An 18,121-nucleotide genomic window follows, 5' to 3' on the forward strand; every position below is an offset into this window, starting at 1 on the left:
TATATTTTGTAATATCCTACACTTGGTCTATATTCGTGAGCATCAACATTGCTTCTTATTTATAAACAAAACAACGTGGTGTTCTACTACAACTACTACAAGTAGCAGACGGCAGGAATCCTCGTTATGAGACAGAAGAAGAACACTAGTAGGATTTAGGATTTAAATTTCTGGGATTTCGGGATCTAAGGCCATTTAGATGGTCACTTATTGAGGGATGACATCCCTCAGCGAGCACACTATCTGAGGAAAGGGAAGGAAGCGCCCTGGGGATATATGTTAGGTACCATCCCGGCATTTGCCTGGCATGAACGAGGAAAACGAGGAAACCTCATTGAGAGTGGCTGGGCTGAAAAAGCTTTTTGAGACGAGACTGGTCCAAATCGAGACTGGTATGTGTATGCAACACTACCGTTCTGGACCGGGTAGTGCTTCCATATCATACAATAGAAAAGGAAAGAAAGACTTCTGGCTTACCTTAAAATGTCTTCGTAGTCTTTACTCAGAAGTGTTAAAGATTGTTCTATGCGTCATTCATATTAATCCAATTAGAATTCTGGAAGAAAGTAAGAAAGATACAAACTTACTCAATTAACGAATATTAATTTCATACAAGTTATCAAGCATTTTGTTACATTATAAACGTATATAGAAAGACACAGAACATATGTCATGCATTACCAATCACAGCTTGCATTGCAGTTTGAATTTTTGATTAAGTATGAAGCATATGTACAAAATTAATGAAGTTTTACGAATCAATATTATAACTGTTATGATTCACTTAAAAGTCACTTTCCGTAACTTATTTGTGTCTGCTTTAATAACAGTAATAACAATGAAACTGTAATTTACAGTTTCAATGATATTTAGTTATGTCCAAATCTATGTGTGGATAAAGATAAAACCTTTAAAGTCCAAGGTTAATACTCTTTAGACCAAAGGATAATTAATCAATCTGGATGGTTAAGAAAAAAGTGGTGGAATGAAAGTGTGGGAGGAAATAAGAGAACTCCGAGTAAATCCATGGGCGCGATGTTGGTTACCATAAACTCACAGGATCGAGATCGAACTTGGGACTCCTCACATCAGAAGTCTGCGGCCTATCATTCATTCACCATGCAACCTCGTTTGTGTGTAAGTCTTAGTGCAACAGTGTACAGTGTCAGTGGTTATAAAAAAAAAAGTAATCTTTAAGATAAGCGTTTTTTAGAATAAGTACCCGGCTATTTGAGACGATCGCAAAGCGTATTTATTTCTCATGCGTACTCTTGAAAAACGCTGACCATGTATTTAAATGTACATGGGTAATCATAAACGCGAAAGAAATAAAATCGCTCAGAAAACGTAAGCTCGAGCATATTTGGTGCGGGTCGGAACAATAGACTACCTGCTGTTTAAAAGATTTCAAAAGGAAGGAAAAAAGGAAAAACGTGTTACCAGGCAAAGGGATTGTAGCAAGAAACCGCTGCTTGGAAGATGGTTTGTGCAAAGTATTGGAACTCTGCTATTACACACCTGGACCTGACAAAAAGACCTGGAAACCCTGACTGGCTCACAGTATCATTTACATATCTGGTGAAAGTAAAATTACTGAATAGCCACTTTGGCCGCGTTCGCTACAGGGGGTAACGCTTTCTCAATTAGCCTAAGACTAAATGTGTTACGTTTTTGAGACTTGGGTTATAAGTGTTTGTTTACACAATTCTATTGATGAAGTGCTAGCTTTCATTGTTTCTTTTCTTAAGTTGAATTGGTTAATTGGTTTGATCGGAAATTAGCGTTCTGTTTCAAAGACGAAACTATATGAGACATGGATCGACTGTTTAAAGAGTAATCCCAACCACATGAGTTTGACACAAAGATCCAACTCGTTTCCATCGCGCTAAAGGCGAATATGTTAATCATATAGCTAAAAACAAACCCTTGATTTCTTTTCGGTATCATTTTTTATTCTTACTTAGACAGATTCTTAGATTTGTTAGCATTATATGTATTAGCACTGATTTGTAAAATTACCCATTGCATTTGAATTGTAGGTTCTGATTTTGAACTTAATTTGTTACTAAAATCGATAAAACAACTCGAGAAATTATGTGACAGTTTTGTTGGTTTTCTTAGAATCTTGAAATAGCGTAGAAATTATGAGTTTATACATTTTCCGGGTTTAAAGTTTATTTTTAAAATTAATTGATAAATGAGGTCCTAGTTAGTTCCTCCATTGTGTAATAGAAGTTACCAAATTTTTGTAATGATATTTTTTTTTACAGTTTTTGATTTTACATTATTATAGCTTTTATAAAATACCACTATCTGTTTTGTTCCTTTCTTGTATACAGTGTGCGACGACAGATATTTTCGAGTAGTAATTGCATGACCTGATCTAACTTTGGACTTTGACCCCGACATTTATGACGTCATAGGTCAAAGGTTAATGACCTTGGCCCGGGGTCAATGACCTAGGGGAACTTAGGACCACCCCCTCTAAATTTTGGCAGGGGTACCATGGCCCACCCACTAAATTTTGGCAGGGGTACATAGGACCACCCCCTTAAATTTTAGAAATTGCCAAATCTAAAAATTTGGTACGGTAGCCCACGACCACAGTATGTACCTCTATTAGTATTGGGTGTCTATGTCGTTTCCTTTTATAGATAAAAAATTGCCAAAAATTCAAATTTCGGAGGTTTTTGACCTAATTTATCCCCTTTGATGAGGTCTTATTACCCTATATAGTTATATGGGCGTATACAGGGGTCCATTACCTTTCATAAGATATGGGTACATTAATGCACCCCTTGAAAAATTTGGGAGGGGTACATTTGTCCACCCGTTAAATTTTGGAAATCTACCAATTTAAACATTGGGTATTATAGGACTGGACCCTAATATGTATTATGATAAATTTGGGTGGCCCACTTCGTTCCCTTTTAGGGGTACAAAATTGCCAAAAATATAAATGGAAGCAATACGTTGTACCACGTGTTTGTTCTTTTGGCCCAATTTATCCTCTTGGATGAGGTCCTATTACCTTATATGATTATATGGTCATGTATAGGGGTCCATTCCCTTTCATAAGATATAGGTACATTTGTGCACCCCTTTAAATTTTTGGGAGGGGTAACTTGGCCCACCCCTTAAATTTTGGAAATTGCCCATTTGATATATTTGGTATTATAGTATAGGACCCTAATATAGATTACTATAAATTTGGGTGTTTCACTTTGTTCCCTTTCATGGGTACGAAATTGTCAAATTTTAGTACAACCACGTGTTTGGTTTTGGCCCAATTTATCCCCTTGGATAAGGTCCTATTACCTTATATGGTTATATGATTATGTATAGTGGTGCATTCCCTATCATAAAACATAGCTACATTGATGCACCCCTTTAAATTTTAGGAAGGGGTACCATGGCCAACCCCCTTAAATTTTGGAAATTTTCCAATTTAAGCATTCGATATCATAGTACATGACCTCAACATGTATCATGATAAATTTGGGTGGTCCACCTTGTTCCCCTTTCATGGGTAAAAATTGCTAAAATATAAACATAAGCAATATGTTGTACCACGTGTTTGTTTTTTGGCCCAGTTCCTCCCTTTGAGAGGTTATATTACCTTATATGGTTATATGGTCATGTATATGGGTTCATTTCCTATCATAAGACATGGGTACATTGATGCACCCTTTAAAAATTTGGGAGAGGTATCTTGGCTCATCCACTCGGTTTTAGAAATTGTTTAATATAAGCATTTGGTATCATAATACTGAACTTCAATATGTATCACTATAAATTTGGATGGTCCACCTCGTTCCCTTTCATGGGTAAAGAACTACCAAAAATCAAATTTCGGAGGTTATTGACCCCGTTTGATAAGGATTTAACACGTTATATGGTTATGTACAGAGGTTTATTACCTTCATATGTTTATGTTCCCTTTTAAATTTGGGAATTATTAAATAACAAAATTCGGTAAACGTTTTCTAGGACCCATTGTAGATGTTGGTGTTCCTCTTATGGCCAAATATTGAAAATTTAAAGGTTATTGACCGGCTTTATTATTGAATAAGTACAGGATTTATTACTTTTCATAAGACACAGGTGTATTTGTGTACCAATCTTAAATTTTGGGAGGGGTACATTTCTTATTGTCATATCAATAATTGGTAATTGTTCTTAAAATTGGATAGTATCTCATTCTTTGGGTAAATCATTGTCAAATATTAGTATGATCACATGATCAGTTATTGGCCTATGATGGGATTAGGAGTCCAGGACATTGGTATGTTGAAATTTTGTAGGATAATTTGAGAATTGTCAAATGAAATTGCGTCATTGGTTTTGATTATTCCAGTCTATAAACGTAAGCAATACGATGTACCACGTGATTGACCTTGTTGAGGTAGTGTACAGGGATTAATTTCTTTTGTTGTGGTACTTCTTAAGTTTGAGTACACACTTGCAGAAAACAGTTGGTTCGACTCAGGTAAACAATTGACGGACATTATTGACCTTATTGAACATATAATGATATGATTAATTCTAAGACTTAGGTATATCAAGAGAAGTATTCTTTAAATTTGGGAATTGTGATAAACAGAACTTTAACATAAGGCGCGAAATTTGAAACAATACTTTGAACTTTATTCACAGCTCATAGTCTAAGATCATTTGTGGTGATTAATTTTACCTTGAACTTTAGAAATCTGATAGCTAAACTTATTGAATCTTATGACTCATAGTGTTAAGGGAATACATGCTACAACACTGAAATTTAGTCACAAGGTGATGTAATCTGACACTGACAAAGTTATTGTTGATGCAATCTGATTGGCTGATCACCATCTTTCGTGCAATCTGATTGGTTGATGACTTTCAAATCTTTGCTTCATTCAGTTTTAAGTTTTGTTTAACATTTAAAAAGTTTTTGAAATTTTTGTTTGAAACTTTGGTTTGACATTTATTCGTTTGATATTTTTAGTTCAAAAATTGTTGTTTCAAAATTTTTGTTTCAAAATTTTTTGTTTGAAACTTTGGTTTGAAATTTTTTCGTTTGAAATTTTTAGTTTGAAAATTTTTGTTTCGAAATATTTGTTTGAAAAATTTTCGTTTGATATTTTTAGTTTGAAATTTTTTTTTGAAACTTTGGTTTGAAATTTTTTCGTTTGAAATTTTTAGTTTGAAAATTTTTGTTTCAAAATTTTTTGAAATTTTTAGTTTTGAATTTTTTTATTTGAAATTTTTTCGTTTGAATTTTTTTGTTTAAAAATTTTTGTTTAAAAATTTTTCTTTGAAAAATCTTTTGTTTGAAATTTTTGTTTCAAAGTTTGGTTGACATTTTTAAAAGTTTGTGCACTCATTAGTAAAGAACCGGAACTGTTTAGAACAAAAACCTCTGGCAACATTGTTTATCATGGTGCAATAGTACACGTCAGAACATGATAATGCAACGTCATCAGTTTTGCATCATCATCGTAACATCATCATGGCTACTTGTCTGCAGTTTCTAAACACACGTGATGTGATGAAATCATTTACCAAGATTACTGATTTACAACAGAATGTACCTTATAGAATCTTAGTTTGTCAAAATAATCCCTACAAAGTTTGGATTAAGAATCGTAGTGAAGCTTGAAAATGATAAGAATATAATTTTACCAGCAAGATATTTACCCATGGAAGCATCAAAACAAGAAGAACCTCTGCGTTTCTTAAAATTTATCTGTATCTTTATGTTACTAAGGATTCTTCGGTCGAAGTCATCAATTTGAATTTAGTACACAGCCGGTTTCGTCAGCAATTGTGATGTAATCATGAATTCAAACGTCAGCACATTCCTTTGACATCAGACGTAGTTGTATGCTGAATGCGATCTATGAATTTGGTTGGTCAGCATGACGTCAGTAACTGTGATGAAATCATAAATTCAAACGTCAGCACATTTCATTCCAATGACGTCAGCCGTAGTTTCATAAATCAGCAAATACATTGTCATTCCATGAAATCATTTGAGCAAGTGCGTGTCAGCAGGAAAGATGTGTACTTCTAACGATAAAGAGTTCCTCTTCGCAAGCTATTATCCAATAAATATATCTCAAACAAAACATGTGATGATTGGTATCAGTGCATGAACATTTGAACCAGTGATTCGATTGGGCAAAGCAGAAAAATTTGGTGTACAACTGAACTTTGAACAATGGCAAATATTATGTTCACGAATCGACCAAATGAATGATTATTTTCATGATGAGCTAAATGTGACCATAGTCAAACCATTAGGCTCAAATCATGAAGTGGTGCTGCGTACAGTCCTCGAAGAGAAGATGGTGCTGTTACGTAAAAAGAGTACATTGCATGTCCCTCGCAACATGGTGTATCTAACGCAAACGGAATGGAACAAATTCATCAACGTATTCCAGTGTGTTAAACATGCAGTGGAAGTGTGCAACAAAACAAGTATATTCCTGAAAAAATACTATTTTGAGAAATATATCATGCATATTGTACAACATGTATCTAGATGTTGTGATGGTTGTGAACATCGTTCGTGGGTGCATACCTGTATTGATAAACAGTTTATTTTTGATCAAATGGACATTGAGTTTCCACCAATTGATATTGCAATAGACCTTAAAAGACTTCAACTGGAATTAAAATTATACGCTAAAGACAAACTATTGCAAGAAGTTCAAAATACATTGTATCGACAATATCCAGATCCTTTATCTGGTATGGATGTATCTGTAGTTTAATAAAATGATCCATTTCAATGATTTTTTTCAAGTACAACCCCATGTTCTGACGTGTACTGTTGCACCATGATAAACAATTTTGCCAGAGATTTTTGTTCTAAACAGTTCCGGTTCTTTACTAATGAGTGCAAAAACTTTTAAAATGTCAAACCAAACTTTGAAACAAACATTTGAAACAAAAATTTCAAAACAAAAATGTTTAAACAAAAAAAATTAAAACGAAAAAATTTCAAACCAAAATTTAAAACAAAAATTTCAAAACAAAAATTTTCAAACTAAAAATTTCAAACAAAATTTTGAAACGAAAAAATTTACAAACAAAAAATTTTGAAACAAAAATTTCCAATCAAAAATTTTCAAACCAAAGTCTCAAACAAAAAATTTTGAAACAAAAATTTCGAAACACCAATTTTTAAACTAAAAATATCAAACGAAAAAATGTCAAACCAAAGTTTCAAACAAAAATTTCAAAAACTTTTTAAATGTTAAAACTGAATGCAGCAAAGATTTGAAAATCATCAACCAATCAGATTGCACGAAAGATGGTGATCTGCCAATCAGATTGCATCAACAATAACTTTGTCAGTGTCAGATTACATCACCTTGTGACTAAATTTCAGTGTTGTAGCATGTATTCCCTTAACACTATGAGTCATAAGATTCAATAAGTTTAGCTATCAAATTTCTAAAGTTCAAGGTAAAATCAATCACCACAAATGATCTTAGACTATGAGCTGTGAATAAAGTTCAAAGTATTGTTTCAAATTTCGCGCCTTATGTTAAAGTTCTGTTTATCACAATTCCCAAATTTAAAGAATACTTCTCTTGATATACCTAAGTCTTAGAATTAATCATATCATTATATGTTCAATAAGGTCAATAATGTCCGTCAATTGTTTACCTGAGTCGAACCAACTGTTTTCTGGAAGTGTGTACTCAAACTTAAGAAGTACCACAACTAACTAACTAACTAACTAACTAACTCTATGGCCCATGGAACCCGGAGGTTCAGTGCCGTGTTCACAAAAGCTCTCCACTGACTTCTATCCTTAGCTAATTGGATCCAGTTTCTACTTTGTATTCCTATCTCTGCGAGATCCATCTTAATATTATCCTCCCATCTGCGCCTAGGTCTTCCTAATGGTCGTTTTCCTATGGGTCTACCAGTCAAGACTTTGAAAGCTTTTCTACTTTCTTCCATTCTAGCTACATGACCTGCCCACCTAAGCCTCCTAGACTTGACGACCCTAACAATTTTGGGTAAACCGTATAAACTATGTAGTTCCTCGTTATGAAGCTTCCGCCATTCCCCATTTTCGTTCCTCTTGGGTCCGAATATTCTTCTCAGGATCCTGTTCTCAAATACTTTCAGTCTATGTTCTTCCCTCAGAGTAAGCGACCATGTTTCGCAACCATACAGAACAACAGGCATGATTATCGTTTTATATATTTGAAGCTTCAAATTCCTCGACAGAATTCGCGACGACAAGAGATTTTGAACCGAATAGTAACACGAATTCCCTGCTTTTAGTCGACATTTAATTTCTTCGTGAATATGATTTTCGTCTGTTAATATTGATCCTAAATATTTGAAACTATCCACTTTATCAAAAGTATTATTTAATATTTTAACGCATCCACAATTTGCCGTATTACGGTCCCGACGCACTTCCATGTATTTAGTTTTTTCTGCATTTACTTGTAAACCCATGTCCCTGCAAGCGTTTAATAATATCTCTGCATTTATTTCTACTTTTCTCCTATCATCCCCTATTAAATTTACATCATCAGCATATGCCATAACCTGGTGAATGCCGTTCAACTCTAGGCCCTGGTTGCTATCTTTGATTTTCCTTATGGCGTATTCCAGCACAAAGTTAAATAATAATGGCGACAACGCATCTCCTTGTTTCATTCGGATTTTGTAGCCACCGTAATTTTGCCTGTTTTCTCTTCTCTGCTAGTTTAATGCATTCTTGGTCGAACCATGGTTTGTTCCTACGTATTTCCGCGTGTCCCAATTTTTCTATTGCTGAACTTTTAATGCTATCTCTAATTTCAATCCAAGTATCCTCAACACTAGTGCACTCCGAGTCTTCTAAAACCGAGAATCTATTCGAAACTTCAATCTGGTATTCCTCTCTTACCTGGCTCTCTTCTAATTTCTTTAAATTAAATCTCTCCGTTTTCGGACATTGAGGATTACATTTATTCAACGATAATCTCTCCCGTATTATCGCTGCTACCAGGTAGTGATCAGTGTCACAATCAGCCCCTCTAAACGACCGGACGTCAATTATGCTAGATTGTCTTCTTCTATCTACTAAAACGTGATCAATTTGATTATGTGTTTTTCCGTCTGGTGATGTCCAAGTGTATTTATGAACGTCGCGATGTGGGAATTTTGTACTCTTCACGATTAGGTTTTTGGGTGTTGCAAAGTTCACGAGTCTAACACCGTTGTCATTACTTTCCTTATGCAAACTTTCGTTCCCTATAATCGGTTTGAAAATATCCTCTCGTCCTACCTTCGCATTGAAATCCCCTAATAGAATCTTCATATGGTATCGCGGGAGTTGGTCAAATATCCGTTCCACTTCTTCGTAAAAGCTATCTTTTATATCGTCACCCTTATCTTCAGTTGGAGCATGTACATTTAAAACAATAATATCACACCACCGTCCCTTAAGAGTAATAAAAGAAAGTCTATCAGTAACAAATTCAACCCGTTTAATTGCTGGTAATATTCGTTTGTGAACGAAAAACCCTGTTCCTAACTGGTGATTTTTATTTCCTTCCCCGTAAAAGAACGTAAAATTTCCGGAATTCTCAGATCCATTTCCTTCCCACCTAACTTCCTGAACTCCTACTAAGTCCATCCTGTATTTCTCTAACTCACTAGTTACAGTTTTTAACGTGCCTGCCCTATAAAGACTTCTAATATTCCATGTTCCAAATCTCATGTCCATTTTCTTTTGCTGATGTCGTGCCAAGTTATCAGTCCTTGTCCGAGGCTTTTGTGAATGTTTCTGAACAAGTACCTTTTTTTACAGGATGAGGGTGTTAGCCTTACCCAAACCCCCAAGCTGGAGGACCTAGTCGTCTGTCCGCGACTGCTTATTCAGTATATTCGCAGCTAACCTCTATATCTAGAGGCCTTCTCCTCGATCCGCAACCTGAGGACGCGCCATGCCGTGGTGACAGGAACCCACGTTACACGGGAAGTACCACAACAAAGGAAATTAATCCCTGTACACTACCTCAACAAGGTCAATCACGTGGTACATCGTATTGCTTACGTTTATAGACTGGAATAATCAAAACCAATGACGCAATTTCATTTGACAATTCTCAAATTATCCTACAAAATTTCAATGTACCAATGTCCTGGTCTCCTAATCCCATCATAGGCCAATAACTGATCACGTGATCATACTAATATTTGACAATGATTCACCCAAAGAATGAGATACTATCCAATTTTAAGAACAATTACCAATTATTGATATGACAATAAGAAATGTACCCCTCCCAAAATTTAAGATTGGTACACAAATACACCTGTGTCTTATGAAAAAGTAATAAATCCTGTAGTTATTCAATAATAAAGCCGGTCAATAACCTTTAAATTTTGAATATTTGGCCATAAGAGGAACACCAACATCTACAATGGATCCTAGAAAACGTTTACCGAATTTTGTTATTTAATAATTCCCAAATTTAAAAGGGAACATAAACATATGAAGGTAATAAACCTCTGTACATAACCATATAACGTGTTAAATCCTTATCAAACAGGGTCAATAACCTCCGAAATTTGATTTTTGGTAGTTCTTTACCCATGAAAGGGAACGAGGTGGACCATCCAAATTTATAGTGATACATATTGAAGTTCTGTACTATGATACCAAATGCTTATATTAAACAATTTCTAAAACCAAGTGGATGAGCCAAGATACCTCTCCCAAATTTTTAAAGGGTGCATCAATGTACCCATGTCTTATGATAGGAAATGAACCCATATACATGACCATATAACCATATAAGGTAATATAACCTCTCAAAGGGAGGAACTGGGCCAAAAAACAAACACGTGGTACAACATATTGCTTATGTTTATATTTTAGCAATTTTTACCCATGAAAGGGGAACAAGGTGGACCACCCAAATTTATCATGATACATGTTGAGGTCATGTACTATGATATCGAATGCTTAAATTGGAAAATTTCCAAAATTTAAGGGGGTTGGCCATGGTACCCCTTCCTAAAATTTAAAGGGGTGCATCAATGTAGCTACGTTTTATGATAGGGAATGCACCACTATACATAATCATATAACCATATAAGGTAATAGGACCTCATCCAAGAGGATAAATTGGGCCAAAAGAACAAACACGTGGTACAACGTATTGCTTCCATTTATATTTTGGCAATTTTGTGCCCCTAAAAAGGAACGATGTGGACCACCCAAATTTATCGTAATACATGTTAGGGTCCAGTACTACAGTAGCAAATGTTTAAATTGGGCAATTTCCAAAATTTAACGGGTGGGCCAAGGTACCGCTCCCAAAAATTTAAAGAAGTGCACAAATATACCCATATCTTATGAAAGGGAATGGACCCCTATACATGACCATATAAATATATAAGTTAATAGGACCTCATCCAAGGAGATAAATTAGGTCAAAAACCAAACACGTGATACAACGTATTGCTTCCATTTATATTTTTGGCAATTTTGTACCCCTAGAAGGGAACGAAGTGGGCCACCCAAATTTATCATAATACATATTAGGGTCCAGTCCTATAATACCCAATGTTTAAATTGGTAAATTTCCAAAATTTAACGGGTGGACAAATGTACCCCTCCCAAATTTTTCAAGGGGTGCATTATGTACCCATATCTTATGAAAGGTAATGGACCCCTGTATACGCCCATATAACTATATAGGGTAATAAGACCTCATCAAAGGGGATAAATTAGGTCAAAAACCTCCGAAATTTGAATTTTTGGCAATTTTTTATCCATAAAAGGAAACGACATAGACACCCAATACTAATAGGGGTACATACTGTAGTCGTGGGCTACCATACCAAATTTTTAGATTTGGCAATTTCTAAAATTTAAGGGGGTTGTCCTTTGTACCCCTGCCAAAATTTAGGGAGTGGGCCATGGTACCCCTGCCAAAATTTAGAGGGGGTGGTCCTAAGTACCCCTAGGTCATTGACCCCGGGCCAAAGTCATTGACCTTTGATTTATGACGTCATAAATGTCGGGGTCAAAATCCAATGTTAGATCAGGTCATGCAATTACTACTTTTCGTTTGTTAAAATTTAATTTTGGAAATAACGGTGGCATGGCTCGAATGCATAGAAAATTACGTTCTTGTTAATTTACTCAAAACTGTACTCAAATTGTCTTTCCATTCTGAACTTACTTGCAAAACTAATTTCATAAAACTAAAATAACTTTTTTGGCTGACTGTACATTGATAGACAAAACTTTGACATTATACAATGTTGGAACCATTTCAAAATTAAATAACGTAGACAAATTATGCTACGTAGATAATTTTCCTAAATAAAATTTCAGACTTTACAATAATAAAAAATATAATAATAGCAGTGTTACCTATATTTTTGACTGTTCTATATTTGTAACTTTCGTAATATATGTATTTCTCGAAATTGATTTTTATTATTTGCAATACAAGGAGATGCTAACAGTTTCAGTACACACAACGAAAATGTTTGGAAAACTCTTTCAAGTGATCGTCGTCGTCCTTGCTCTGGCATCGATCAGTGTCTTTCAAGTTGGAGAGAGTCCTATACGTATGGGAGATCCAGAGGTAAATTTTCAGCACCAAGCAAACATAATGTCTGCAGCTGTACAGCCGATGTTCTAATAGCGATTCATGAGTAACATTTTCTTTCCACAATTCCTGGTAGAGATTCACAACATAATATATTCAAAAAATGTCGTTACATTAATTTTAATATATTTATAATATAAATTGTTATTTATATTATTTATATTAAATTAATTTAATATACGTATAATATAAATATAACCTTAAATGACAATTAACAAAGTGAAGAATACATTTGCCTTGTTAATTCCTCCAAAGTGCTTTTTTATTTATATTTTCTCACGTTTAATTGGAGTCTAAATTACTTAAGAAATTAACTCTTGATGTGTACTGCTAATAAATTATTTTCGGGATACATTTGTTCTAAAAGGAAATGCAGTTTTATTTTTACCTTCATTAAAAGTCTATAAGGAAGTTACGTGACAATATTCATTAAAATAATCACAAACTTACATACTGTGAAATTGTTAGCAGTAAAATAGCTACTCGTAGTGGAAATAGAAGAACCTTCGCGAAATTCTGTCAATCAAAATTTTCTGCTTGAATGTTTTTATTTAAATTAACGACAATTTCGAAGAGATGTTTACTTCGTTCCTTTTTGAGTTTTTCGAGCGAGGTACTCTTGTTTTTCCATTTGATTTTTCACTAAAAAAAGAATTAATTACAAGAAGAGTTTATATCATACACAATCTACAAAGTTGATTAAAATTCAACCAAATTTGCTATCAACGGGGAACGTGACTTGATTATTAATCATCTGAAATATTACACTGCACAAATCTTTCGTTTCTGAGTTATAGACCATTGAAATTATTATTTTAAGGTATTTAAACTTTCACAAGAAAGAATCTACGATTTGCTACTTAAAATAATAATTTGGGAAAGCACATGAAACAAAATTGTTAAACTTAAATTTTGGGTCAAATGCAGTTCGAGGGCCATCCAATAATTTATCTACCTAGACAGGAAGAGAAAGGCGGAGCATAATAACGCCTGATGCGCGCTGCAGGGTTACTGTGGGGAACCCCGCTGCCAATTTGAGGCCAGTCGGAGCAACGCTGAGGCCGTGAGTAGAGTGTTTGTGTTAGGCCGCGTAGCTGTCCTAAGATTTGTTGGACTTTTTTGAGGAGAACCAGGACAAATTCCTTGCTCAACTGGAGACGGGAGACGAAACCTGGATCCTCCATTGGGATTCTCAGAGCTAGCAGGAGTCCATGCAGTGGAAACCCCGCGATTCACCGCCCCTAAAGATGTTCCGCACACAAGGTTGCAGTGTTTCCCAGTTGTTTGTTGCCCATGACAAAGACATTTTTTTCTCTGGAATTTCTTCGCTGCCCACAAAGTGGACGGTGCATAGACCTCCACGGGGACTAGAACGAAAATCCGTGACTACTTCCTGTCTAGGCAGATAACTTATTGCACACTTCTCATATGTTTGTAAAGATCTTCACAAAAGAACTATTTTTTCAGCAATAGAAAAATACGTTATGTAAGTAATGTATGATATATGAACAGATAAACATACATGTCGATATAACAGAAACATAATCACAAAATACTGCTATAGGCAGGTACCTGCTCCTTAAGAAATAAAAAGAATAAAATGGAATATCCAGTTTAACGTCTCAGGATTATTTACCGAGGTTCAAGAAGAAGAAGAAGAAGATAATGTATGAAATGGTAGAACGAAAGAAGTAGAACGAAATGATTAAACCCACACGCACGGTTTTCGACCACCACAAAGCCCAATTGGCACAAACTGGGATTAAACTTTGTCCCTATATTCCGGAGATGAGTGATGTAGGACTGATGTACACGCCGCTCCATGTCTAAATAAATAAAAATGGATTGCGCGTTTAAAGGTCTCCGCTTTTTTAATGTGTTTTAGTCAATTAGAAGATATATGCCTACATTGTTTAAAGATATTTGTTTTTTGAGGGCGGGTGGGTTGGTGTTAAGATCTCTCTCCAGTTTTCTCTCCCATTATGAATGGGTACTCCACATCGAGTCATATAGACTTTCAGTTCAGAATGGAACCAGAAGAACAAATATCCAATAAATATGTTATATAACATTAAGGTAGTTATTTATAACTTACCGAAATATCTACAAACTTCCTCTCATGAAGCAGGTATTCATTTCCTCAGTATAATGCACATTTCCGGCAGCGGAAATGGTTTCCTTCTGTACGAACACTATTGTCACAAATAACCTAACTTTCTCTTCGACAGTTAAATATTGTTTGTTATTGAGCTACATCAATCCTCACATTAAAAGCCATGTTGTGTAGAAATGACATCAGGTGATAGGTTTTCAAATATCGTGCGTGGTAGTTCAGGAAATCAAGTGTATTTACTTACAAATATTTCGTTTATTTAATGATTACATGGTTTCCTAATGTTAATACAAAACTTCTTTATATTCCGGATTAATAAACTTGAAATAAACTCGCAACTCAATGCTTTTTCAAACTATAATCTATGTGAATAAGATATTTTTTTTAAAATACACATTTTCTGTGCGGAAAAATGAAGAAATGATGCCAAGACTAAACAAGCATTACGTGTGCTAGGTGATTCGCCGTAACCCATTATAATCGATTGCGCCCAATGCTTTTATAATCTTAGATTCATTTCTTTATTTTAGCCAAAAAAATATACATTTTATATATTATATAAAACTATTGATTTTATTATTTTTAAACACACATTGACAGCCATACGTATGGAACTTCATACACACGGCTCTCTCTCGTGCAGCGCCGCTGTATGTACAGTTTTCTACACACAAAGAATAGATATATTTAATTTCTCTTGCGTTTGTTTTATAGGTGCATACGCAGTTACATACAATTGGCGTAAAAATCAAAATTTAATGTTCACGCCGCATGTATACAAAACCACGCACAGAAGAAAACAAATATTTGTGTGTATAAAACAAACAAAATAGTATAGGCGAACTAATGCTGTTGGCGCACATGTGATAAGGGTCAACATATATTATGGTACTCCAAGTGTTAAGCTTACTATTTTTTTTACTCTTTGTTATGTTTTCATATCCAATTAGTTTTTTTTTTATATTGATATTTATCGTATTTTCACATCGTAATTTACGAAGATATCCTGTATGTTATGTTGTACATGCAAACTCCTGAACATTTCTGATGCATAATGGCTTAGGATAAGGTTGCAGAGTGAGATACTATCCGTACTGAAATGAAATGAAATATCTCAGTTCAACGTCCCTCGATTTAGGCTAAGGGAGATGATGATTAAGGCAAATGAATGACGATGGAAGAATTGGTGGAATGATAATGTACGCGAATCCGAGAGTACCCTGAGAAAAAACGGTATTGTTAACCTTACACTTCCTTGTCCTGGGATCGAGTCAAGGACCCCACACACCTGAAGTAAGCGCTTTACCAGTATGTGACCGTGCCCCTTACTGTCCGTACAATTCGTTTCCATACAATTTAACTAAAATTATTTTTAGATAAAAATATGTAAGTATAGAAATATATGAGAATAAGAGGAAATATTGCATTGTCAGCCATTTTTGTAGCAGTGCAAAGTTTCATCTTTGTATGCGGTCGGAAAATGAATTAAATTAAGATTTTGAGATTTGAGGATATCTCTCTCCCATGCAACTTAAAAAAAACATTAAAAAAAGTTAGTAATATCATATCTTCTTACTTCATTCCTAATTCCTTTTTAATCCCCATCCCACTGTAGGCTAAACTTGGTCTTTGGACTGTCACTATTCATCTCAACGACCCCGAAAACTATCGCATGTATAATAATATCGGTCGTTTTCGATCATCTTACATGGAACTCCATCCCTTACCAATCCTCAAACCAATCGCATACCAATCCTCAAACCCGTGACGATGTGATATGAATTTGAGCTTAAAGGACATGGAGAGTATCACTAGTAATTTCACTGACTCCAAAAACAACAGATTCGACACTAGTATCTGTCGTTTAACGCCATCTCCTTCCACCTCCAATTGTAGGGATGCTAAAATGTGTCCATCTACTTGGGCTTATATCTTGGACTTCGACGGCACTAAAAGCGTCCCTGTTTATCTCAGCGAACCCGAAAATTATGTTTTCAATTATTTTTGCATGTCACCTCTTCCGACTCTACCCCTGGTGCTAGGGAGTCTTACTGTCAAAATATTTGTTTTGAGATTGTAAGTCATATGTATACGGTGTTAAGACGTTCCAAAGTTTATGATACGTACATATAGACACATAATGTTCCCTTGGCTGTTTCCGCCTTGAAACGAAAATGACCGAAAGTTACCAAATTTTGGCCAGGGTACCCTGGTCCAGACCCCAGACCAAGAAAAAGCGTTTTCGGGACATGTAAAAGTAGTAGAAAATGACCGATATTAGTATCAAATTCATAGTTTTCGCGGTCGCTGAGATTAATGGTGAAACACTGATCCCATTAACTTCCAAGTTCACCCCTTTCGGCTGCAGGACGGGGGTCATCGGGCGGATACCGGGACATGTAAAAATAATCCAAAATGACCGATATTAGTGTCAAATCTGCAATTTTCACGGTCACTGAGATTAATGGTGATACTCCCACAGGCGTAGACTTGCAAATACAGCCCACATCGGCTGGGAACTAGGGCGTCTCAGAGGGCGTTTACCGGGAGATGTAAAAGTAGTAGAAAATGCCAGATAGTTTTCCTTTTGTTGTTCAGTTTGTTTACATATTTTATCTGACCCATGCGAAGAATGAGTATTTCTTCTAGTATATATATATATATATATATATATATATATATATATATATATTGTATTTACCTAGGTACATAAAGAGAGAGAGAAATACACGAATATAACAATAGAATAATAAATTGTTACTTGACTTCCTTACTTTATTAATTTCCGCATTGTGCAAACATTTGTCTCAATGAATGAATGAATGCTTTATTATTCTGTGCTTCTGAAGTCAGTCAATTGTTTCACTACACTTGCCTACCTCAATGATTGCTTATTTGCATATAAAAAATCTTTGTATTTTTTTTTTTTCAGGACATGCGAAGGACGAACCAGATTTAAATCAAGAAATGTTAATACCTGATTTTCGTTTGACTCACTCTTGAAGATAATTATTTCAACAAGAAAATTAATTTTGTTGATTTTATCTGCAGACAAGATTCAATGCAAAATGATAAAATATTAAATTATACTTTAGATGTCAATAAATGTGTTTAAAGCATTAAATTTCTCGTTTCAATTCTAAGTTATATTACTCACATATCCAGTGTTTCGTTGAGTTGGTTTAGAATAGCATTTTTAATTGACAAATCACATTGATATATCCAGGGCCGGATTTAGGGGGGGGTGCAAAGGCGCACGTGTACCATCCGTTCGTTGTAAATATACACTACCTAGAGTGAGAAGCTAACAGTGAGTTTTGCAAAATCAATAGTTTAAATCAATTTTCTGAAGGTTGATGGAAACGAATTCATCGAGAGC

The 18,121-nt window shown here is 34.9% G+C and overlaps 1 long non-coding RNA gene across 1 annotated transcript in view; it reads right to left on the bottom strand.

Moving 5' to 3' along the window:
• Positions 1-473: 473 nt before the first annotated feature.
• LOC145665909 (uncharacterized) overlaps positions 474-18,121 on the bottom strand; it is a 473,463-nt gene continuing 455,815 nt past the window's right edge. Inside the window, exon 4 of the long non-coding RNA XR_014127679.1 lies at positions 474-556. This is a non-coding gene — a long non-coding RNA (uncharacterized LOC145665909). The remainder of the gene's footprint in view (positions 557-18,121) is intronic.

This window comes from Thermobia domestica, chromosome 1 (assembly GCF_964235325.1).
Source record: "Thermobia domestica chromosome 1, izTheDome1.hap1.1, whole genome shotgun sequence".
Lineage (NCBI taxonomy): Eukaryota > Metazoa > Arthropoda > Insecta > Zygentoma > Lepismatidae > Thermobia > Thermobia domestica.